Source organism: Microcaecilia unicolor, chromosome 3, assembly GCF_901765095.1.
Source record: "Microcaecilia unicolor chromosome 3, aMicUni1.1, whole genome shotgun sequence".
Taxonomy (NCBI): Eukaryota; Metazoa; Chordata; class Amphibia; order Gymnophiona; family Siphonopidae; genus Microcaecilia; species Microcaecilia unicolor.
In genome coordinates, this window is record NC_044033.1 from 201,869,937 (window position 1) to 201,893,376 (window position 23,440).

A 23,440-nucleotide genomic window follows, 5' to 3' on the forward strand; every position below is an offset into this window, starting at 1 on the left:
AGGCCTCTGAGGAGAAACCAGACAAAGAGTGTCCCAAACTGGGAGAGTGGTGAGATGGTGACCTGGAGTTCGTATGCCCAATGGCCCAGCTGCTCTCTGAGGTTCTGTCTTCTTTATGTAAATTTCCTCTCTGCAATTGCATTTTCCTTAACTGAGAGGAAGGGAACAACCGGCGGTCAGCCACTAATGGCCAGCGTTTTGTCCCCTGAGCAGCAAGTGCGGGACCGCTGTGCATCGAACTGCCCACAGATGAAAGGGTTGGCGAGTCCTTTGATTAGCGCCGGCGAAGGAGCGTCGACGCTCTTGGACTTGGAAAAACAACTCCATCGCTCCCGAATTATTCAACCACCATGTCCAAAGGAGTGTAGGAGTGAGTTAGAGGCATATGCTGAAATGGAGGACGTTTACAGCAGAACCCGAATCGGCGGAACCACTCCTAAACACCTCAAGAGAAATCATCTTGGAGTTTTTGGCTTCCGTGGAGGTTACATTGAATACCATCTGGAAGGTGCTTCGGGACCTACTACTACTACTACTAATCATTTCTATAGCGCTACTAGACGTACTAACTAACGGCGGTAGTAAATAACTTTGTTTCAGATATGATCTTATTGGAGAGATGCATGGTCAATTTGACTGAATCCTCTGAGAGTGAAAAAATTGATATGACAGATGAAGTTCTGTACAAGCAAGAAGTGGTTATGATCTTGAAAATGATAATGGACCAGAAACTTTGAATAATAAGGTGGATGTTTTGGTGGATGATTAATGTTGAGATTATTGTTTTTCCCAGAGTTCCAGGTATGACTCCTAAAGTTTTCCTCAGAAATAGTTCCTTAATTATTACTTTGAAAGGAGTGAAGCCTGTGAAAACTGGGATTGCTTTAATCAGTGGGATTTGAATTAGAGACTTGAGTATATGTATCGTTAAATAATTTCTGGTTTTGTAAAAGAGAGAGAATGTAATCAGATGTATTATTTCTAACTAAAACTTGGACAATAAGTATGTTCTCAATGAAATGAATTGACTATACGCCGTATTTAGTCTTGAGGAAGCCAACCAGATGATCAATGTGGAATAATGTATTAGATGAGTAATATCTGGGGATAATCAGGTTAATACCATGTTTTCTTTTTTTCTGTTTACTATTTAATTGATCTCCTTGTCTTATCTCACTCTCCCTATTTTTCTTCACTTTGTGGTCTAAGAAAGAGAAATATTGTATATAATCCATATATCTAGTTGGGATTGTTTTCTTCTTATATTGTATTAATGTGCAATCATCTCTGTATTACTGTTTGCAAGTGACCCTCGTAAAATGAAAAATTATAAATAAATGATTTAAATAAAAATAAAATCAATAAATTAATCCACAAAGGTGTATGAGACACAGATCAGTGGGGTTGGGGGAGGGTTGGTGGGGGGGAAGCTTCCCTAAGTGTTGCCATACTCGGACAGACCGAAGGTCCATCAGGCCCAGTATCCTGTTTCCCTCTGCCCAGGGATTTCCTGCACCACAGAGGTGTATAAATGTTTTGAAGGGGTAACAGTGTCTATGTGTGTACAAGGAGGGGAGGGGTAGGTGTGAATGGTGGTCCCTGCCGTGGTCCTGATTGAGCTGGAAGCCTAACATAGTAGATGACGGCAGAAAAAGACCTGCATGGTCCATCCAGTCTGCCCAATAAGATGAACTCATATGTGTATACCTTACCTTGATTTGTACCTGCCTTTTTCAGGGCACAGACCGTACAAGTCTGCCCAACAGTATTTCCCGCCTCCCAACCACCAGTCCCGCCTCCCATCACTGGCTCTGGCACAAACCGTATAAGTCTGCCCTCCACTATCCTCGCCTCCCAACCACCAACCTCAAAAGGAGCAGGAGCTGAAAAGATCAGGAAGAATTGCAGCCAGGGGTGGACCATTGAGACAATAGGCCAGTGCCCGAGGGTCCACAGCATTAGGGGCCCAGCCTTCCTTTGGTCGGTGGTTAGGGGCCCATATGACCGCCCCTGCCTGCTGCAGTACAAATTCAGAAGAACCAGCCCAAGAAGAGAGAGAAATACCGGTTTGTGGTCCCCATGGGCTGCTGGCCTGTTCCTGCTTTAATCATGCTTGGTTTTCCGTTGTCTTAGTGGCAATTTAAGCTCTGTTTGCTGTGTTTCTTCTCTGCTTTGGTCGCAGTAAGTTCCTTCTTCTCAGTTTCCCATGGTACAGGTGAGAGACTGGCACCTGGGTATTTCCCCAGAAGCAGCCCTCCCTCCTCTGCACTTAAATCTCCAGGTAGGGTCATACACTATAAACAGGTGCATTCACTAAGGCTCACATCTCCCTAGCTGCTCCCCATCCCCTTTCCTGGATCAGACTTTGGGCAGCTTCCAGATGCAACTGAAAGAGTAGATTTGCACCCTGTGATCTAATTGGGGTGTCTTGCACCCCAGACCTCAGAGGACAATCACTGCCTGCCCCTCCCTCTCTCACCTTCTCCTCCTTCTACCAGCTCTGGGGGTCCAGGGGAGCCGGGGCACAGTCACTGATTAATTACAGAATCAGACAAAAGCAAAAAAAAACGTGTCTGGGGAGGGGGGGGGGGACAGAGGATGAAGAATTGGTTTCAGATAGTTTGGGCACCTGATAGGCAGGGAGTCGTCAAACCAGTTTGCATGCAAAACACCACAACAAAGGTTATTGCAAGGAGTGAAACCTAAGGGGATAAAAGGATGGGGGGGGGGGGGGGAAGGAAGACATTGTCCTGTGGGGTCAGAACAGCCCCTGCCCTGCAATCCATCTGTACCTCTGTCTTACCCCTTCCTCACCTTTAAATATCTCTCTATTTTCTTTTGCCTGCAGCCTTTTCCAGCCTACTCCATCCCTAATAAGGGAGAGAATCTCATGCAGAGCTAGCTAGATCATTGCCTCAGGTACAACTTAGATTGTGAGCCCTCCTGGGACAGAGAAATATCCAGTGTATCTGAATGTAACTCACCTTGAGCTACTACTGAAAAAGGTGTGAGCAAAATCTAAATCAATAAATAAGTTTTAGATTCTGTTCCTACTATTTGAGATTCTACATGGAATGTTGCTATTCCACTAGCAACATTCCATGTAGAAGCCTGCCCTTGCAGATTAGCAACGCGGCCGCGCAGGCTTCTGTTTCTGTGAGTCTGACGTCCTGCACGTACGTGCAGGACGTCAGACTCACAGAAACAGAAGCCTGCGCGGCCGCATTGGTGATCTGCAAGGGCAGGCTTCTACATGGAATGTTGCTAGTGGAGGAGTGGCCTAGTGGTTAGAGCACCAGTCTTGCAATCCAGAGGTGGCTGGATCAAATCCCACTGCTGCTCCTTGTTATCTTGGGCAAGTCACTTAACCCTCCATTGCCTCAGGTACAAACTTAGAGTGTGAGCCCTTCTGGGACAGAGAAATATCCAGTGTATCTGAATGTAACGCACCTTGAGCTACTACTGAAAAAGGTGTGAGCAAAATCCAAATAAATAAATAGAAAATAAATCTCTGACTGGTAGGGCAGCAAAACAATGGATCCCAACAGCCACACAACTCAGACAACCATCAGTGCATACCCGTACTCATGGGGAGGGGGAGGAGAGTAATTTTCCAAATAGCCCTTTTACTTGGATGAATGATCACTTATCCAAGTAATGGCATGGGAAATTGCCCTCATTACCTATCTAAATGCAAAACAAGGTTTGACATTTAAAAAGTGTATTATCCATCTATGAATTTATTGGGCTGGGGTGGCTGATGTTGGGCTATTCATGGTTGTTGAATTTAATTATGAAAATCTTGGGACCTGAAAAATAACTGAGGGGTGGGAGCACCAGGCTGAAGGTTCACCAAGGGCTTCTCCGACTCTGAGCTCATGATGTCTCTCCTGCCAGATGGTGGAATTCCAGAGCTACAGCTAGAACTAATGAGACCCAAAGCATCAAGGTTTGCAGTCACCAAAGAGAGCTGGGAGGGGGGGGGGGGGGGGTTAATCCTGTTCCCTTTGCAGGATGGAGGGGAGAAGAGCCACAGGGGTTTCAGAAGATGCGTTTGATCATTCAGAAGCCAGAAGGGATTTCTCAAGAATCAAGACTGAAAAGTTTATATATATATCTAAATAAAACATGCAACAAACACTCTCTGTTCATTTTCCAGGAATGCTGGCTGGGAAAGTTTACAAGGAGGAAATCCGTCAGCGCCAACCAGAGAGGGTCTGGGCATTTGTGGGTCCCTCTAACACCTCCACTCCAGGGTGACACAGCCTCCAAACCACAAGGTCTGGGCCTGGCGAGTGGACCAGGAGGCCGGGATGTACCAACGAACCCCATCAGGAGGTAAAATTGGGACTGGTTCTGGCCCTCTGGACTCAGACTGTTCAGTTCTCCTCTCTCTCTCTGATTTTTAATGTAAACTGCTTTGATGTGTCACAAATTGCTGTGTATCAATATATAAACATAAGCTGACTCAGCCTGTCCCAAATGTTCTGGTGCCTGTAAATGACCCCCCCCCCCTCCCACACACCTCAGTGATAACTCCAGTCTGAGTCACATCCCCGTAGAAAGCTGGTCATGGGCGGCCCCTTCCCTACTGGTCACTATATTAAATATGTTCCAGGGAAACTGGCTGCCCAGACACCAGTAATGAATGGTGCAGTCAGGGTGTAATTAACTCAAATTAAGGGGGTGGGAGCAGAGAAGAAAAAAAGGGAACTGCTTTCCCTAGGCTATACCTACACTGAAGAGGGAATGCTACCCGGGTCTCCACTGTCTCTTCAGTAAGGCCCGGTGGTTTAAAGATAATTGACACTCTGGATTGGTTTATTGTTGATTTTCCTCTTACACCCACAGAGCCCCGACTGGGATTTGGAAGCCATGCTCTAGGGCAGTGATGGGCAACCTTTTGAGGTGTGTCAAAATTCGCCAAAAAACCGAGCATAACTCGGGTGGTGTGTCACTTCGAGAAAAAAAACATAATTTTGCAATATTTATAGTTTAAATAACAAAAATGTATAATTGTAATATATAACTGTATTTAATAAACCAAAAACTAATTATTTAACTTACCTGCCGCTGTTTCTAATGGCGGGAAACAGCACCCATGATTTATTCTCCCTTTTTGTTTTCCCTCTCTCATAACGAATTGCTACAAACAAGTAGTGAAAGGAGCATTATAAAAGCAATGAAAAGTGATTTCTTAGCTGGACCGGTATTTTTAGGAACTTCCCAAACAAATGTGGAGCAGGAGCAGCAGTCAGTGTCCAAGCACAGCTGAGCTAAGGCTGCAACAGGATCACAGAGAGGAAGAAAGTGGCCGCTGACCCGACTTTATTTGTCTGAAGAGAGCAGCAGCTGCCTGGGTTACTCCCAACTCAGCACTCAGGTTCGACATTTAATCACAATTGCCTCGAGTCTCAGGCAGTTTTTTCACCTGGCTGAGCTACAACTGCAGTGAGCTGTGATTGGTTGTAGGGAGCCTGTCTGGCGCCTAAAAGGGCACTCCTAATTGGATGATTCTGACGAAGAGGACTGCTGGTTACCAAGGCTGCGAGGTGGGGCCGAGCAGGGGGGTTCCCACTCGGAGGGGGGTTCTGAAGCTGCGATAAGACCACCAACGCCCCTGTCGCCCCTGCCTAAGACCGGCCCTGGCAGTAAGAGCAGGTAGGCTGGGTTCTATTTGCTGCCGGCTTTCAACCCGCGTGTCATCCAAAATGGCTATGTGTGTCATAGGTTCACCATCAGGGCTCTAGGGACTGGTAGGGAAGGCCGATGAGGATGCGGTGGGTAAGAAAAAGGCTGCCAGCTGCAACTCACAGGTTTTAAAGGCAGCCTAGGCTGGGCATGCTCTGCCTGACCCACCATGATAAGAACATAAGAATAGCCATACTGGGTCAGACCAATGGTCCATCTAGACCAGTATCCTGCTTCCAATAGTGGCCAGTCCAGGTCACAAGTACCTAGCAGAAACCCAAAGAGCAGCAAGATTCTGGAACCCTAAAGAGTAACAAGATCCGGAATCCTCAAGAATAGCAAGATTCCATGTAGAACCCCAAAGAGTAGCAACATTCCACAACCCAAAAGAGTAACAAGATTCCGGAATCCCCAAGAATAGCAAGATTCCATGTAGAACCCCAAAGAATAGCAAGATTCTGGAATCCTAAAGAGTAACAAGATTCCAGAATCCCCAAGAATAGCAAGATTCCATGTAGAACCCCAAAGAGTAACAAGATTCCAGAATCCCCAAGAATAGCAACATTCCATGCAGAATTTCAAAGTGTAGCAACATTCCATGTAGAACCCCAAAGAGTAGCAAGATTCTATTCAGGATCCCAAGTACATAAGTGTTGCCATACTGGGACGGACCAAAGGTCCATCAAGCCCAGCATCCTGTTTCCAACAGTGGCCAATCCAGGTCACAAATACCTGGCAAGATCCCGAAACGTTCAATGCATTTTATGCTGCTTATTCTCTGGCAACGAATTCCAGGGCAGGAGTGAGGTGCATTAGCAGAAGTGTGCGGGTTTGAACATAGTAGCATAGTAGATGACGGCAGAAAAAAGACCTGCATGGTCCATCCAGTCTGCCCAACAAGATAAACTCATATGTACTACTTTTTGTGTATACCTTACCTTGATTTGTACCTGTCCTTTTCAGGGCACAGACCGTGTAAGTCTGCCCAGCACTATCCCCGCCACCCAACCAGCAGCCCCGCTTCCCACCACCGGTTCTGGCACAGACCGTATAAGTCTGCCCAGCACTATCCCCGCCTCCCACCACCGACTCTGCCACCCAATCTTGGCTAAGCTCCTTAGGATGTGTATGTTCATGTGTGTATATGGGGTGAGGGGAGGGTTGATTTCAACATTTCCTTGTACACTTCAGCTGAACTTCATTTTGGAAAAGGTTATCAATAGAAATCAAAGAAAATAAAACATGGAAAAGAAAATAAGATGATACCTTTTTTATTGGACATAACTTAATACATTTCTTGATTAGCTTTCGAAGGTTGCCCTTCTTCGTCAGATCGGAAATAAGCAAATGTGGTAGCAGATAGTATATATAAGAGAAACATCAAAGCATTACTTTGACAGTCAGACAGAGTGGGAGGGTGGGGGGTATAGTAACATAGTAGATGACGGCAGAAAAAGACCTGCACGGTCCATCCAGTCTGCCCAACAAGACAACTCATGTGTGCTACTTTTTGTGTATACCCTACTTTGATTTGTACCTATGCTCTTCAGGGCACAGACCGTATAAGTCTGCCCAGCACTATCCCCGCCTCCCAACCACCAGCCCTGCCTCCCAACCATCAGCTCTGGCACAGACCGTATAAGTCTGCCCAGCACTATCCCTGTCTCCCACCACCGGCTCTGGCACAGACCGTATAAGTCTGCCCAGCACTATCCCCGCCTCCCACCACCGGCTCTGGTACAGACCGTGTAAGTCTGCCCAGCACTATCCCTGCCTCCCACCACTGGCTCTGGCACAGACCGTATAAGTCTGCCCCGCACTATCCTGGCCTCCCAACCTCCAGCCCCGCCTCCCACTACCGGCTCTGCTATCCAATCTCGGTTAAGCTCCTGAGGATCCATTCCTTCTGAACAGGATTCAGAAGGAATGGATCCTCAGGAGCTTAAACGAGATTGGATAGCAGAGCCTTTGACAGTCAGACAGAGTGGGAGGGTGGGGGTATGCATGGGGACATCAAAGCATTTCATTGATATTCTAACAGGATGGGTGTTGATAGGCGAGAGGAGGGTGATGAACAGAGAAATAAACAGAGAAATACAACTTTATGGTTTATAATGGGCTAGAAAATGAAATGCTTTGATGTCCCCACCCTCCCACTCTGTCAGACTGTCAAAGTAATGCTTTGATGTTTCTCTTATATATACTATCTGCTAACACATTTGCTTATTTCCGATCTGATGAAGAAGGGCAACCTTCGAAAGCTAATCAAGAAATGTATTAAGTTATGTCCAATAACTTATTTTCTTTTCCATGTTTTATTTTGTTTGATTTCTATTGATAACCTTAAGAGTGGACTAACACTGCTACCACACCTCTCCATTTTGGAAAATAAACCAGCATCAGGATGAAGAGAGGGAGAGGTGGAAACCTCAGTGCTTATGGTCCCAGCAGATCCCATTAATGGCTTCTGGGATGTTCAGGTCTCTTAGCCGCAGTTAAATGTGAGGAGAAGGACTCCAGAGTGTGATTAGTGTGAACATACAACCCTTACCTCAGATGTAGCCCTCCATCCTCTCTGCCAGGGCTCCCTCTCCACCCCCACCCCTGAGGGATCAATCCAGCTGGGTATGGCAACTGTCTGATGTTAACTCCTTAGGTGTTGCTACATATTTTAACCTGGGAATGGTCGCTCAGGGTCTGGCCCATGGGCTGGGGGGGGGTCCCTCAGCATTTCTGAGGATCAGAGATGATTAGGCAGAAAAGCTCTGCACAAGGAAGCTGGATGGGAACAAATAGCCATACTGGGGCAGACCTATGATTCATCAAGCCCAGTATCCTGCTTCCAACAGTGGCCAATCCAGGTCACAAGTACCTTACAGAATCCCAAAGAGTGACAAGACTCCAGAATCCCGAAGAGTAACATGATTCCATATAGAATTTCAGAGAGTGGCAAGATTCCAGAATCCCAAAAAGGAACAAGATTCCGGAATCCCAAAGAGGAACAAGATTCCATGCAAAATCTCAGAAAGTAGCAAAATTCCAGAATCCCAAAGATTCCATGATGCCTGTCCCAGGCACAGTAGTGGGAAGCACTCTTACAATGATAAGAGTGTCTTCTCAGAGTTCAGTCTTAGGAGTGATTTCTGATGATACTGGAGATGGTCTTCCTCTTTCTTTCCTCCCTGAACTAGTAGGAGCATCACTTGCAGCCTGTATCTTGTGGAGTCTTGGCTCCCCCTTTTTTTCTAAATGTCTGTTTCATAGAAAAGTCACTCCCCCAGTTACCGTCAGATGTGCCTGGGTCCTAGTGCTTCCCTCACTGGACAATTCCCCCCCCCAAAAAAGAAAAAAAAAAAAAACTGATTCCCCTTCTCTGTCTCCACCCCATTAGAGGTTATCAATAGAAATCAAACAAAATAAAACATGGAAAAGTCAATAGAAATCAAACAAAATTATTTTGTTTGATTTCTATTGATAACCTTTAAGAGTGGACTAACACGGCTACCACACCCCATTAGAGAAACTCCTTAAGAATTTGCAGCTGAATACTGCCCAGGTACTTCAGTTCCAAGGGGATGTAGGTGAGAAGGATTATGCCCAGAGGAATTTCAGTGTGTGTGAAAGATGTGCAAATGGAGAGAGTCCAGGATTGGAGCCACTGCTTCACTTGGGTCCAAAACACTGACTATTTCAAACATCTGGAAAGAATGTGAGACCTCAGATCATAAGGAGAGGATGTCAACAAATGAAGTTGGGAAGAAAAGAGCAGCCCAAGGTGGGCTGGGCTCCTCCGCTCCACAGTCCCCCCAGTCCCCCTTTCTCCTTCCTCTCTCCCTCCTTCCTGCCCTCCCAGTCCCTTTTCCTCTCTCCATTATCTCCTGGTGCCTCCTCAGGCTCCTTTCTCTCCCTCTTTTCTGTCCTCCCAGCACCCTCTTTCTTCCTTCCTTCCTGCTCTTCAGGTTCTCCTGTCTTCCCCCATTCCCCCCCTTCTGCTCCCCCCCCCCATTTCTCTCTCCATCCCCCTCGTCTTCTCTCTCTCTCTGCAGCTTCTCCTGCCCTCCCCTTCTCTCCTGTCCCAACAAGTTGTGCCTGGCATCTGTAGCCCTGATGTCACCCACCTTAGGCTCTGGGAGGGGCAAGCATAGATGCCAACATTTCAAAACAATTGGGGGGGGGGACAAACACAATACAAATGACCCCTCCATGGACACAGCGAAGGTGCTTGTTCAATATTGTGAGTGTTGAGCACCCACAGAGCTGACTCCTAAAGGGGGGGGGGGGGTTGCTGAGCGTAGCAGACCCTACAATGCCCCTTCCTGGACTGGGACCAGTAACCTCTTTCTCCTTTCCTTTCTATACATAGCTTTTATAATGTTCCAGCATCCCTCCTCACCCCCCCCCCCCTCCACCTCTTCCCCTGCTCCTAATTACCCTCAGACAGAAAAGTAATAGGTTTCTTTGTTTTTTTTTTTCTTTCCTTTCAGCCTTGTGGCCCCTCCCTGAACCGGCCCCTTCCCAGCCCATTCCTGCAACCTCTCTCCCTGTTGGCAGACTCGCTGCCTGGAGCAGAAGCCATCGGAAGCTGAGAGTTTTACTCTGGGTACGGCTGAAGTAAACTCAGACCTGGAGAGGCAGGGGAGGACCCCCCTCCCCCAACTTCACCCCACTCAATGAAGCCCACTGTACTGCCATTATGGATTAAACATGTGCCACCCACGGTGTCTCCTCCTTGACAGCAGTGCCCGGGACCTGGCATGCTGAATCCACAGGGCTGGTGAGTTACTTTACCTTTTCTCATTGTAAAACCAATCAAATTCGGTTTATAAGCAATGGAGGCCAGGGTTTGAAAGACCCCCGAAGCAGGGAAGCGTGAGTCCAGCTGCCAGAACCCTCATTTGAAGACGTGGAAGGGATAATTTGGGCCAGATTCTAGGGGCCTGTAGGGACCAGGAATGAGGCTCTTGCGTGTACCGGGAGCAATTTCGATTGAGTCTCAGTTGAGTCAGCTCTGATTCCCCAGGACACAAAACTGCTTCTTAACAAAATAAAAGACAACAGGAAGGTTCCTGAGTTTTTGGAAATTGAGTGGTACAGGGGTGGTATGGAGGGGATGGGAAGGGGAGGGGTGGGGTGGGGTGGGGGGGTATGGGCAGTTTACAAGCTGTATGGTTCATGCATAGTATCTTATTGTTTGTAAGTTGGCAATATTGTGTATGTTGTGTGTTGTGTTGCTTAACTTTGAGTTATCAATAAAATTACTTTAAACCAATAAATAAATAAATAAAGGACACAATGTTGATGGGGAGGGAGGTGTGGTTTCAGTGCAAAGTGAGAGGCTGGTTGCTTTTTTTGGGAGGGGAGAAAGGGGGGGTGTCCTCGTTTTAGTGAGTAGGGAGGCCGTTTTTATGTGGTGAGGGATCCTATGTTAACTTTTGACTGTGCCAGGGACTCTGGGATGCCTGGGTGGCAACTGGGCTCCAGAGCTCCTTTGATCCCAGGTGCTGGTAAAGCTGGGCCCCGGGCACCCTGCCCCTGTCAGCATTGAACCTGCTTAAGGTGGATCTGGCTTTTTCAGGTGGCACAAAGTATCAGAATTTCTATTGCTCTTTGAGAATAAATAAATTAACTATTTTTGGTGACCAGATTATATCATTTTTGGAGCATTGCTCCACTGATTACACTTTCCCTCTTGTTTGGTGCCATCACACGTGGCCTTTCTCCTCATCTGGATGCCATCAGGGAGCCATCATGAATGGCCTATTTCATCACTCCTTCCCCTTCCCATTCAGCAGGGAGCCACATGAGCTCTCTCCTGACTTCACGTCCGGTTCTTATGCGGGGGGGGGGGGGGGCATTGTGCACTGCCTCTTCAGACGTTTGTACTTTACCTGTATCCTGATCACAGCTGCTAAGTTTCCCAGTTCCAGGTGGGAGTCTTTTTGGCAAGTTCTGGTTTTGCACTCGCATCGCAAAGCATTGTGGTACATACAGTCCCTGATTCTACCCATTGAAATCAGCACCGCAGGTCCCATAATGCACCACAGTACGGTAGTCAGAACTCAAGAACTAGCGCCAAATGTTCCTCCTGGAACTGGGAAACTTGCAGCCCAGCAGTGTGACTCCTAATGAGCTCTCGTGAAGGTCTGTTCTGCTATCTTTACTGTATTCATGCTTTACCTGTATCAGGGTGACATCCGCTTGGAGCTCTGAAGTAGATCCACTCTTCAGCTGTCCGTGCTGTTTTCATGGTGTATGTGTTATCAGTGTGACACTTGCATAGGGCTCTGCTAAAGATTCAGTCAACTATTTAGTTGTTTGTGCTGTATTCCTGCTTTATGTGTATGTGTTTGACACTTGCATGGAGCTCTGAAGAAGATCCACTCCAGCTGTCTGTGCTGTTTTCATGGTGTGTGTGTGTGTTAGTGTGACACTTGCATAGGGCTCTGATAAATATTCAGTCAACTCTTTAGTTGTTTGTGCTGTATTCCTGCTTTATGTGTATATGTGTGACACTTTCTTGGAGCTCTGAAGAAGATCCACTCCAGCTGTCTGTGCTGTTTTCATGGTGTATGTGTTATCAGTGTGACACTTGCATAGGGCTCTGATAGTCATTCAACTATTTAGTTGTTTGTGCTATCAATAGAAATCAAACAAAATAAAACATGGAAAAGAAAATAAGATGATACCTTTTTTATTGGACATAACTTAATACATTTCTTGATTGTTGTTTGTGCTGTATTTGTGATTTATGTGTATATGTGTGACACTTGATTGGAGCTCTGAAGTAGATCCACTCTTCAGCTGTCTGTGCTGAATTTATGCTTTACATTTAGCAGTGTGACACCTATATGGTGCTCTGGTGCAGTTTGGTCTGATGACGATCAGCTCAGCAGTATCGTTTCTGATTTTAATCCTGTCAGAGTAGCACAGGCAGGGGGAGTTTTCACTACTTTTAAAGAAGCACATATATCTTCTTTTGCATGAAATAAAACCCCTGGGGGAGCAGAAGTGTCACTCGCACTTCTGTGTTGGCTGCATCCAGTCCTGGGAACATTTTTTGTACTTTTTTTTTTTTTTTGGCTTTAGTAATGATGCTTTAAGATGGCGTCTCGACCTGGCTTAACCTGCACCAGGGACAGAAACCTGTAATCCTCCTGCAGAAGAGTGAAGGGTGGAGATACCTCCTTTGTTGTCATAGAAAAGAGGAAGACGGATTTTCTTGGACAGGATCCCAGATGCTGACGTAAGTACAGAGAGAAAGGTAAAACTAACCTCTCCTGCCATGGTAAGTACAGTTTGCCTATGTGTCCCACTTATTCTGTGAAACCTCCGATCATCTCCCTCCTCACCCTCCGTATCTGTGCCACATGCCTGGATTCTCCCACAGGCCTAGTCGCTGCCTACCTGGCTGGTGTCGATTTTAGGCCCCTCTCTTTCCTCCTGTCCTCTCTTCTCAATTCACTTTACCTACCTATACCTCACATTATCTTCCTTTGGATACTGGCATGCACCAAATCTGCTCAGACCAAGCACCCCAGAGGTGGCTGCATGCCAAGCTTATTTTTGGCACATATCACAGTATAAATCGAATTTGACATCTTGCTTCAACCAGAGGCATTTGATAGTATCCAGCTTCTAGTAAGTTCTGTGGAACAGACACTGTCTCTTGTGTGTACTGTTTACATATGTTTAGTAGCACTATAGAAATCTTAATCAGTATTAGCAGTAATGATCTGGCACAGGACATGAATTATGAGAGGAAAATCTATATTTTTGCAGCCTTCTGCCATCACAAGCACAGGACGAGGCAGCAGGAGTTTTAATGCCAGCCCTTGGAATGTGAAAATCAGTGGTTGTTCGTTACGCCAATTTATGGTGAGACGCTATTGCTTTCTGTGTTAATCCTCGACACAAAACCTTTTATATAAACTGTCAAGTCCTGGCGGGAACATGGTGATGATGTGCTGCCTTGTCCAAAATATGGCTCAGGAAATTTAAGTACTTTTTTCACTTTTGTCATGGAAAATTTCTCTAGCGATTAAGGCATTAATTGTGAAAGAGCAAGTGCCACCTGTCTTCCAGATCCGTCCTGCTCCTTAGACCCCTCCTGTCTGCCTCCTGCCATCCTTTCACTGGAACCTTTTGGTATCAGACTTCAGAATTAAGGCCTTTTTAATTTATCTAAACTTGGAGGGCTGGGGTATGATGGGAAGAACATGGCTGAGTTTCATCTCGCTGTGCTGCCAGTTCACTGGTTTAAAATAATGCTGGTTTAATGTGCTTCATTACTGCAGAACGGAACAGGACCTGTAATCTCAGGATGTGTTCTGTGCAGCACTTTGATAAGGGGAGGAGTGGTAGATTTGGCCCATCTGGACTCCAGTACAGCTGTTGGACTAGTGAAAACAAAATAGCCAGTATGGGGCTGACAGAACCAGTTAAGTAACAGAACACAGAGTGTAGCGGTCAGTGGGAATCCTTGCAGATGAAGGGACAGTGGTCACTGGGGTACCCCAGGGCTCAATAGGAGACCTGGCATTTTTCTGCTTCACAGAGAGACTTGAAGTAAAATGTGCTTATTTGTAGATGATACAGAAATCCTGCAGCAGGAGAGGTGTAAGAAATAGTTTTTTTGTTCTCCCTCTCATGGACTATGTTCTTTAAATCTGCTGTTATAGAGAGGGGTTTTTGGTCAAGACAGCTTAAATCTATTGATCCTCTCTCTCTTCCATCACTTCATGATAGATCTCCCCCTGATTTTTCTGGTCTATTGTTTAGAGGGTCAAGTGGCTACTTGGAATGAATCTTTACAAGTCTCAGGACGATATGGCCCCGGTTCCATAGCGGATTAAAATTATTCCAGCAACAGGCGAGAAAGGCCGGACATTACTGGTACAAACATGAGACATCAGAAGGTCTATAAGCTTCTAGGAACATCCAGCAATATTATACGTATCAGATCCGAGCGGCGAAAAAGATCTATATTTCTGAACAAATACAACAGGCTGCAAATTCGACATAGGAACTTTTATCAGTTTTCAATGAACTGACGACGACGCCATCTCAAATACTTGTTTCTGATTGGTTGTCATCAGCCACCCTGGCTAGATATTTTTCTTCTAACGTTGAGGTGCTTTATGTTTATCCCCTGTGGGATAAACTTAAAGGAATTTGTGGAATAAACATAAAGGAATTCTGTTCAGAAGGAATAGATCCTCAGAAGCTTAGCGGAGATTGGGTGGCAGCATCGGTGGTTGGGAGGCGGGACAAGTACTGGGCAGACTTCTACAGTCTATGCCCCGAAAATGGCAAGGATAAGTCAAGGTCAGGTATACATATAAAGTAGCACATATGAGTTTATTTTGTTGGGCAGACTGGATGGACCGTACAGGTCTTTCTCTGCCGTCATCTACTATGTTACTTTGTATATTTCCATCTCTGAGGGATATTAGGCAACCATCTGCGAATTCTCAGGCTTTATCTGCCTCATGGGTAAATTTTAATATTCTATCTTTAGAGTCTGTGTCTAAATTAGTCTCACATTTACACAGTACTTTTTGTCCCCTGGATCCAATTCCATCTAACTGGTTGAAATTACCTTCTTTGGGGCCGATACCATATATTCACTCAGGGCTGCTTTTACTAAGCGGCGGGAAGCCCAACGCGGGCTTACTGCTCACTATACAGTATGTACTGCCGGGCTACCGCAGCTGCCCGGCAGTACTTCCCACCCCTAGTGTGCCGTCATTTCTGGCGCTACCAAAATGTATTTATTTTTGTAGCGACGGAGTGTACCCGGCAGTAATCGGGCAGTGCCATGCACTGTCCGGAAAGACAGGAACCCTTACCCCGCCATCTCAATGGGTGGTGGTAAGGCTTCCCCCCCATTCCCCGAAATGGCTGTGTGGCAAGTGCTTTACTTGCCACGGGGCCACTTCCTGCGGGAAGTCGAGTCTTCCCTTTTACCAGCTGCGGTAAAAGGGGGCCTCGGCGTGAGTGTAAAACACGCGCCGATGTCAGCACCGGCCCCTCCCCTTTGCCACAGCTTGGTAAAAGGGGCTGTCAATGCTTTATAATAATCTCTCTACTAGCGAGGTGCCATCTTTGCTTTTGACGAAACCTAAACTAGGTCCCCTACAGCCTATGACCTGTCGTCCAGTATCTAACCTACCTTTTCTGTCTAAAAATCATTGAAACAATTGTTTTTCAACAACTTCAAACTTTTCCAGAATCTACTAACACCTTACATCCTCGTCAATCGGGATTCTAGGAGTTACATTTGATCGAAACCTTACACTAGAAAACCATGCGAAAAACACAACAAAGAAAATGTTTCATTCAATGTGGAAACTCAAAAGAATTAAAACCTTTCTTCCCAAGAGAAACATTCTGCAGACTGGTACAATCATTGGTACTATGCCAACTAGACTACTGCAATGCTATCTATGCCGGTTGCAAAGAACAAATTATTTAAAAACTTCAAACTGCACAAAACATGGCAGCCAGACTCCATATTTGCCAAAATGAAATATGAAAACATCAGTCCCTTAACAGAAAAACTACATTGGCTTCCATTAAGAGAACGCATTGCATTCAAGGTCTGCACCCTGGTTCACAAGATCATACACGGTGAAGCGCCGGGATATATGTCAGGCCTCATAGACCTACCAACCAGGAACTCTACTAACTCATCACGTGCGTTCCTGAATCTCCACTATCCCAGCTGTAAGGGACTAAAATATAAATTAACATATGCATCCAGGTTCTCCTATATAGGCACACAAATCTGGAATGAATGACCAAAATCCATAAAAACAACCCTCGACACAATTTCCGTAAATTATTGAAAACCAATTTATTCAAGAAAGCATACTACAATAACTCATCCTAATTACCAGTTAACAAGATGTACACTGGACCTACACAAAACATAATTCTTTATTTCCTAATTGTTCATACTATTTTTATCATGATTTGAAGTTTAATATTCCTGATTCTTCAAGCTAATTTATCACCAATGAAGTTTAATCTAATACCTTTCATTTATTATTATTTGATGAACTTTCCTTACCTGAATACCTAATCAATTCTGTCTCCTCTATCTTAACTATGTATTTATCTTTTCCGGAACTGGTAATCACCATTACGGAACTATGTAAGCCACATTGAGCCTGCAAATAAGTGGGAAAATGTGGGATACAAATGTTATAAATAAATAAATTTTTAAGTACTGAGGCTGTAGCTATAGTATTATTGAGTAAACTCCGCAGTAATCTAGATGCAGGTACAGTTGCTCTAGTAGCCTCATTAGATCTTTCGGCCACCTTTGACTTGATTAATCATAAACTTCTTCATCGATTTGTCTTCCTTAGGAATTGCAGAAATAGTTCACAGTTGGTTTACTTCATTTCTTTCACAGCAATTCTTTCAGGTTATTCAATTAGTTTCTCTTTCAGATTCTTTTCCATTGACTTGTGGTTGTGCCTCAAGGCTCCATTACTTTTTAATCTTTTTGTCAGTCCGCTGGCCTCACTGATTCAGTCTTTAGGGATTAGTGCTTATTCTTATGCTAATGATTTCTTAATTATGTATTATACTAGCCCATTGAACATGGATCAGGATCCTCTCCAACATTGTTTGAATTTGGTGGCACAATGGCTACTTGAACATGGTCTTGTTTTAAATCCTGACACGTTGGATCACAGGATCTGCGTCTCCTCCCTCAGGTAACCTTACTTTGTTCAATAGGTTGATTGTTCCAGTTTCGTCTTTTAGATATCTTGGTATTATTATTGATTCTGCGTTGTCGTTGTCCACCCAGATCTTTCTTTGAAAACTAAGGTCAATTAAATCCCTACTTGACTTTGACTGTCTTGGTAGTCTTATGTTTGTTTTTGTGCGCTCTAAATATGATCATTGTGATATCGCGTATGCTGGTATTTCCACATCAAATCTGAAAAGACTTAGACTTTACAGAGTACAATGGTGCGACTTATCTGTAAGGCAGATCGTTTTGATCATGGTTCACCTTTTTTATGCCGTTTGCATTGGCTCATGAGTAGCGAAGCAAAAGAGTGAGTCGAATCCAGGGAGGATATCAAAATGTAAGTCTTTATTGTAAAAGGCGTAAAACTGATCCAACACGGCCATGTTTCGGCACAAAGGCCTGCCCCAGGGGTCCACTAAGTCTTATGTTTTGTGATGATAAAACTTGACTTTGAAGGAATATTAAGATGCTGACCGCTAAAACGCTGAGTACTCTCAAGAAGTAAAATCACTCTAATGCAAACAGCGTCTTGTTGGCGAAGCCAATGACATAGTAAATGCAAAAAAGGTTCCCCATTGAGCTTTATACTGGATGTCCTCGGTCATCTTTAAAACGTTCACAAATTTTGCAGAAATACAGCTGCAAGATTGTTCTGTGGAAGGCATAAGTTCGATCGTGTCATGCCTTTACTGTGGCTTCCTAAAGCACGATATCAAGTTAAGCTTTGTACAACTTCTCCACACATTATTCTGTGGTCTTGTTCCAGATTATCTGATGGAGTTATTTACTGTGGGAACAACAGTTCGGCCTCTTAGATTTAAGGAACATTGTTTGCTCCAGTTTTATCTATTGTTCAGTGCAATGTTGGAACTCCCTTCCTTTGCTGTTGACATTGGTTGAATCTTACCTACACTTTTGTGAATTGTTAAAGGTTATTTGTTTTCCATTTTTATTTTAAGTAATTTTGTGCTTATGGTATTGAGAGAGTTCTGATCGGTCCGTGTATATTAATTGTATTTCTTTCCTCGTTATGGCTTAGTTTTTTAAATTTAACTTGTAATCCACATTGATCTGTAGTTGGTATATAAATTAAATATGACCAAAACCGAGCTTCTCATTTTCCCCCCCAAACCCACCTCCCCACTCCCCCCGTTTTCTATTTCTGTTGATGGCTCTCTCATTCTTCCTGACTCCTCAGCTCAAAACCTTGGGGTCATCTTTGACTCTTCTCTCTCCTTCTCTGCTCATATCCAGCAGACCGCCAAGACCTGTCGTTTCTTTCTTTACAACATCCGTAAAATCCGCCCCTTTCTTTCCGAGCACTCTACCAAAACCCTCATCCACACCCTTGTCACCTCTCGTTTAGACTACTGCAATCTGCTTCTTGCTGGCCTCCCACTTAGTCACCTCTCCCCTCTCCAGTCGGTTCAAAACTCTGCTGCCCGTCTCATCTTCCGCCAGGGTCGCTTTATTCATACTACCCCTCTCCTCAAGACCCTTCACTGGCTCCCTATCCGTTTTCGCATCCTGTTCAAACTTCTTCTACTAACCTATAAATGTATTCACTCTGCTGCTCCCCAGTATCTCTCCACACTCGTCCTTCCCTACACCCCTTCCCGTGCACTCCGCTCCATGGATAAATCCTTCTTATCTGTTCCCTTCTCCACTACTGCCAACTCCAGACTTCGCGCCTTCTGTCTCGCTGCACCCTACGCCTGGAATAAACTTCCTGAGCCCCTACGTCTTGCCCCATCCTTGGCCACCTTTAAATCTAGACTGAAAGCCCACCTCTTTAACATTGCTTTTGACTTGTAACCACTTGTAACCACTCGCCTCCACCTACCCTCCTCTCTTCCTTCCCGTTCACATTAATTGATTTGATTTGCTTACTTTATTTATTTTTTGTCTATTAGATTGTAAGCTCTTTGAGCAGGGACTGTCTTTCTTCTATGTTTGTGCAGCGCTGCGTATGCCTTGTAGCGCTATAGAAATGCTAAATAGTAGTAGTAGTAGTATATAGTGGAATATAAATTTGGTTGTATTGTACAGTATTTTGTTAAACTTAAGATTCTTATAGTGATCTATAACGTACTGGGACCAGCCTATCTGTTGTCTTTCATAATGCCATATTCTCTCACACGCACCCTGCGATCTCTTAAAGATAATAGGTTTGTCGTTCCTAGTCCTACGAAGGCCCGGTGGGAATCTATAAGGTCACGTGCTTTCTTTTTTCGTGCCCCTGCATTGTGGAATTCCCTTCTTATCTTTCTTTTTGTAAAGCTTGGAAAATCTACTTTTTTGAAATTGCTTTTGGGATTCGAGGATAGTTTGCTGCTGCTGTGGTGACAGATTGCTTTTTAAGTTTGGATGATTTCTTTTTAAGCTCTGTATGAGTGATAAGTAAGGTTTAAAGCCCTGTAGTTTGGGGATGTATGTTCTGTGTGATTCTCCTTTCCTGTTTTATTAATGGTGTTCCTTTGAATATTTGTAAATGTAAACCGGCTAGATTTGCTTGCGAGGTAGGTGGTATATGAAATTAATAAACGATAAATCAAAGACCACCTGAAAAAATCTGGTCATGCAGTTAGCGGTCTGGTGCTTCAGTTCAATAAGGCACAGAATCCTACAGCTTAGGATGACAAGAACTGGCAGCTACCAAAGAAGAAGGAGACCTAGGAGTAATCATCTCAGTTGAGCTAAAGGTAGTAAATTTAAAACGAATCATAGAATATGTTTCTGGAATTAAACTCTGGAATTCGTTGCCAGAGATTGTGGCAAAGGCAGTTAGCTTAGCGGGGTTTAAAATATCCCATACCAATTTTGTGGCGTTTCTTTGCTACAAAATGAGGGGAATGAGGAGAAATGACAGAAATATTGAAATAAAACGGACAAAGAGTCGCACTATGTTTTAAGTTACCAACAAACCTAGCAGATGTGAGCTGCAGGTCAGAGCCAGCCATCTGCACTGGAAAAAGATTTTGTACCCAAGTGCCTTTTATCAGCCAAGTCCACCTTCCTGAAACAGAGACTGTTTACTCTCCTGGAAGGTACTAGGTACCAGCTCTGTGCCGTCCCTGTTTCTTCCATACTTGTACAAACAGACCGGGAGAGCGTTCAGATAAAGCAGTCTTTGTTCAGCAGTCCAGTGGCTTGCAAACTGGACTGATATAAATGCCAGGGAGTGTAGGTTGGGAGCTTACAGAAACATTCAGAGGGAGTGGGCACATCTCTGAAGAACCAGCCTGGGATTCCCCCATCTGCAGCAACCCACTTGCTTTGGGAATGTGGATCTTCTGGCCAGTGGCGTTCCTAGGGCAGCTGACACCCGGGGCGGATCGCCGATGCCCCCCCCCCCCCCGGCAAAATGACACCTCCCCTGGTGAAACGACACCCCCCCTCCCCAGGTGCATTTTTACCTGCTGGGGGGGTGCCGCGCGCCTGTCGGCTTCTATCGTTCCATGCTCCCTCTGCCCCGGAACAGGAAGTAACCTGTTCCGGGGCAGAGGGAGCACGGAACGAGCGGAGCTGACAGGCGCGTGGCACCCCCCCCAGTGGCGTGCACCCGGGGCGGACCACACCCCCCCCCCCCCCCTCCCTAGGAACGTCACTGCTTCTGGCTGAAATTTCTGCCGAAACAGCTGTGTAAAATAAATGAAGTCCTTTTCTGTACTCCAGGGGAAGGGACGAGTAGTGGTATCTCATAAGTACATAAGTATTGCCACTCTGGGACAGACCAAAGATCCATCAAGCCCAGCATCCTGTTTCCAACAGTGGCCAATCCAGGTCACAAGTACCTGGCAAGATCCCAAAACAGTACAAAACATTTTAGGCTGCTTATCCCAGAAATAAGCAGTGGATTTTCCCCGTCCATTTTAATAATGATCTATGGACTTTTCCTTTAGGAAGCCAGCCAAACCTTTTTTAAACCCTGCTAAGCTAACCACCTTTACCACATTCTCTGGCAACGAATTCCAGAGTTTAATTACATGTTGAGTGAAGAAAAGGTTTCTCTGATTCGTTTTAAATTTACTACTTTGTAGCTTCATCACATGCCCCCTAGTCCTAGTATTTTTGGAAAGAGTAAACAGATGTTTCACGTCTACATTTTTCACTCCACTCATTATTTTATTTATTTATTTATTGCATTTGTATCCCACATTTTCCCACCTCTTTGCAGGCTCAATGTGGCTTACAATACATCATAAAAAGTGGAATGTATATAAGAGACTATACATTTAGTATTACATAAGGATATTGGGTAGCATGATAGTGATGAATTATGATAGTAATGTAGCAAGCAAAATTATAAGATAGTTCTGGATGTATGTGTAAGAGTTCACATTTGTTGATCTTTGTGGTATGCCTTGTTGAAAAGATGAGTCTTCAGTAGTTTGCGGAAGATAGTTAATTCATAGATCGTTTTCAGGCTGCGCGGCAGTGCGTTCCAGAATTGTGTGCTCACGTAGGAAAAGGTTGATGCATGCGTTAGTTTGTATTTTAGACCTTTACAGTTGGGGAAGTGAAGATTGAGGAATGTGCGGGATGATTTTTTAGCATTCCAGGGTGGTAGGTCTATCAGGTCTGATATGTAGGCTGGGGCATCTCTGTGAATGATTTTGTGAACCAAGGTACATATTTTGAACGTGATGCGTTCTTTACGTGGGAGCCAGTGTAGCTTTTCTCGTAGAGGTTTCGCACTTTCATATTTTGTTTTTCCAAATATGAGTCTAGCTGCGCTGTTCTGAGCTGTTTGAAGTTTCATGATTATTTGTTCTTTGCATCCAGCGTATAGTGCGTTGCAGTAGTCTAGATGACTGAGTACCATTGATTGTACCAAGTTACGGAAGAAGGACCTTGGGAAGAAAGGTCTTACTCTTTTTAGTTTCCACATTGAGTGGAACATCTTCTTCGTTGTGTTTTTCACGTGACTCTCAAGAGTTAGATGTCGATCAATGGTAACGCCAAGAATTTTTAGGGTATTCGAAATTGGAAGGTTCAATTTTGGTGTGTTGATGGTGGTAAATTTGTTCATGTTATGTTGAGAGGTGAAGATTAGGCATTGGGTTTTTTCTGCATTGCGTTTCAGTTGGAAAGCATCCGCCCATGAGTGCATGATATGTAGACTTTGGTTGATGTCATTGGAAATTTCCTTTAAATCTTGTTTAAATGGGATGTAGATCGTTACGTCATCTGCGTATATGTATGGGTTGAGGTTTTGATTTGATAGTAGTTTGGCCAAGGGTATCATCATTAGGTTGAATAAGGTCAGTGAGAGGGGGGATCCCTGTGGAACTCTGCATTCAGGTATCCATGTGGCTGATGTAGTCGAATTAGATGTCACTTGGTATGATCGTGTGGTTAGGAACCCCTTAAACCAGTTGAGAACGTTGCCTCCAATTCCGAAGTACTCGAGGATATATAGTAGTATGCCGTGATCAACCATGTCAAAGGCACTAGACATGTCGAATTGCAGAAGTAGTATATTCTTGCCAGTTGCAATCATTTGTTTGAACTTATTCATGAGAGTAACTAGTACTGTCTCGGTGCTATGGTTAGACCGAAATCCTGACTGGGAGTCGTGTAATATTGAGAATTTGTTTAAGTAGTTAGTGAGTTGTTTGGTCACCATCCCTTCCGTTAGTTTGGCATCCTGTGATTCCAAATTTTATTTTATCAGTGCCTAAAGTTTCCTCGGCTTAGCTGTTCCCAGCATTATAAATCTGAATAAATTGGGGGGGGGGGGGGGAGGGGGAATTGAGAAGCTGCTCAGCTAATTAACACCAGAGTAATCCAACCACCATCACGCCAGTACATACGAAGCATGAATACAGCACGGACAGCTGATGCTCATCAGAGCTCCATGCAAGTGTCACACTGATAAATGTAAAGAATGACTACAGCAATGAACAGCACGGACATCAGAGTCCTGTGAAGGTGTCACATTGATACAAGTAAAGTGTGAATGAATCCAGCACAAATAGC

General features: G+C 44.7%; 1 protein-coding gene across 1 annotated transcript in view; it reads left to right on the plus strand.

Moving 5' to 3' along the window:
* Nucleotides 1-4,225: 4,225 nt before the first annotated feature.
* Nucleotides 4,226-23,440, plus strand: part of LOC115464326 — a 96,234-nt gene continuing 77,019 nt past the window's right edge. The window contains exons 1-3 of the mRNA XM_030194715.1: nt 4,226-4,338; nt 10,176-10,465; nt 12,778-12,934. The gene's annotated coding sequence lies outside the window, so the exon portion shown is untranslated. The remainder of the gene's footprint in view (nt 4,339-10,175; nt 10,466-12,777; nt 12,935-23,440) is intronic.